The sequence below is a fragment of the Belonocnema kinseyi genome, chromosome 6 (genome assembly GCF_010883055.1).
Source record: "Belonocnema kinseyi isolate 2016_QV_RU_SX_M_011 chromosome 6, B_treatae_v1, whole genome shotgun sequence".
Taxonomy (NCBI): domain Eukaryota; kingdom Metazoa; phylum Arthropoda; class Insecta; order Hymenoptera; family Cynipidae; genus Belonocnema; species Belonocnema kinseyi.
In genome coordinates, this window is record NC_046662.1 from 99,398,104 (window position 1) to 99,400,862 (window position 2,759).

At 34.4% G+C, this 2,759-nt stretch overlaps 1 protein-coding gene across 1 annotated transcript in view; it reads right to left on the reverse strand.

Moving 5' to 3' along the window:
* LOC117174887 (cuticle protein 64-like) overlaps positions 1-2,759 on the reverse strand; it is a 22,060-nt gene that overhangs the window by 16,911 nt on the left and 2,390 nt on the right. The gene's annotated exons all lie outside the window — the stretch shown is intronic.

The window sequence follows — 2,759 nt, forward strand, 5'->3', positions numbered from 1 at the left end:
TATGTTAGATTCTATTTCTCGAAATTATTTAATCATACTTTTTGGCCTCAATTCAGAAACATTATAGCTCGGAATTAAGCTTTTCTTTACCTTTAAATGATGATATTGATTTCATAGAATGTGATTTTGCTTTCTTGAAAAATTCCGATTTTGCTGGTTATGTCTAGTTCTGTACTGCAAACCTTCCATTGGCAATGTTTATCTCAAAGGCTTGTGTAACTTAACATCTTCTGCTTACATCCAGCAGCATGTTACATGTTTACATTAAAAACAATCTCAAGAACGCTCAACTTCACCACCAACTTTGCAAATACAGATGTTTTACAGGCGGCGATCTGCACTTGCAGCCGGTGAGGGCGTTAGTGAGCCAGCAAAATTGTCGTGGTGTCGTGGCATACAGGAAAATATATGTATATTATGTGAATGTTTCAAGAATTTCAGGCGGGGGGGGGGGGGGGGGGGGGGGGGGGGGGGGCACACGTGGTTGATTTTTCACGTGGCTACGGCCTTGTCCTTGGCCGGCAATTTTCATACAGAAACTTTAGATTCAATAATCTATAATATATATTGCAAACGTAAGCACTCGTCTTTTTCTCATTTATAACTCGTAAACACTGGGGTTATAGCAGACAATTTACATAGTACCAAAGGAGATATTTATCTTCTACCTATCCCAGCAGACAAAAGTACAAAAATTTTTGCAACATAATTTACTCCTAGCTTTTCTGTTACAGTTGCACGAAAAAAGTAATCGCGTTCTCGGCCTTACCAGAACTGCTGGCTCCCGCAGTTTTTCATGGGAGCAGGGCAAGAGCAGTTGCGACGTTGTATTTATATTTAAATTGGAAACGAGTCAGGCGGCCCTCACTGTTTACGTTTTGATCCCCCAGAAATCAGTTATATACTATTATTCAATTAAAAAATTAACATATGTGAACTGAACATTGAGATTCAAATTTGTTCCGCTCACAGATTATTACTTTATATAAGGAATTAAATTACTTGAACGGTTCTTTCGACGTTTCCTTCAATTTATTTAAACTCTTGGCATAAAAATGGCCAAACAACTGTTAAATAAATTCGCGAACGATAATGTATTTACCTTGCGCTCCCCGTTTGGTCTTTGTATATTCCCCACACTTGTGCACATATTTTTTTAAACTAAAATTCAAAGCATCGAAAAAAGTAATTTGGTGATTGTCAATTCTCTTTTGTTAAAGCTCCTTCGGCTTTAAAGAACACATTCCCATCACGTATCTCGTGTTACGCAGACGAGCTTGTTTCTCAAATTGTATATCGTTTCCATAAATGTATATTATTACAGTTCATAACGTGCATTGGCATTAAAGCGCTCATGGTTTCATTTTCTCGTTTAAAAAAAATGCACATTCTTAAAAAAACTTTTGTTATTAAACATTTTATTACAACTACTGCTGTTTTTTTTAAACTGAATTTGCGAATTTACTTAAAATGTTTTCTTAAAATGTTTATTTTCGTGCTTTTAGGAATTTTGTAAATGCTATAACTCAAGTATTTTTTGGTTTTGTGCAAAAAAGTAATTAGGATAAATTGTTTGTCTTCCTGAATACTATAAATATCGCTACAGAGAATTCTTGAATTTTTGAGAAAGTGGTCTCAAAAATATTTAAAATGCGCTAACTTTTTGAATTTGAATCAAAAATAGTTGGCTAACGAACTTGACCTTTAGTTTAGGACACTAAAAGAATGAACCAAAGGCCAATATAATAGAGTGATTTTTTCAAAAGTTATCGTGCTCACAGAGAGACAGATAGACATACATAGAGACATAAAAGCACATTCGTAAAAACCGGATTTTCGGATTCAGGGGTCTCAAAACGTGGACATTTGACCGAAAATAGGGGGGGGGGGGGTCAAATTTTACAGTAATCTAATACCTTCTCTGATGAGAATGGAAAAAACAGCAACTAACTGTTGAAAAACTGTAAAATTCATTTGTAATATTGCTACTCAAATGAAAATACTACAGATATTTTTCTTTAAAACACAGTCACTTTTTTCTATTATTCAGTTCGTACTGGTTTCTCCTATTCAAAGATTTGGATTACATCGAAAAATATTTGAAACAAAAGTTGTAGATCTAGGGACTGGAAGCTTAATCATTTAAATAAAAAACAAATATTTCCTCCTAAGCTCAATTGTTACTGATTTCAGGTCAAAAAGTTTTCTCATAAAAAAGTATCCCGTTTCGTGGACATAGGTTTGGAAGATGATAATCTCAAAGTGACACTAATCTAAACTGGGACAGACTCGGCTGCGGGTTTCGATAAAAAAAGCAATTTTCCGGTTAAATGTACCATAAAACTTTTCCCCTAAAATATTGAATTTCTAATTGCGAGAAAGAAAAGCTTTGATCTAAAAAAGTTAGCTAATTCCTAGTAAATCGTCCAAGAATTTTGAAGCTAGAATTTCACAGGATTTGGAAATAGTCTTTTTGGTAAAAATTTTAACTGAAATAGAAATTAAATTGTTCAAATTACTATATTAGAAAATAAGATTTGGAGCAAATCCTTAATAGACAAGTTTTATTTGATTTTTAAACAATCCTTTTCGCAATAAACCCACCTTCGGGAAAATGTTAGTTATCTAGTCCTGTACGACCACCCTTCACATTATCATCTACAGTGAAATCTGGATTGTATGCCGGTTTTGGGACTGACGGTGAAATACACTCCAGGGACTCCGAACTATTTTGTCTCTCTCCTGTTTCTCTATCTGTT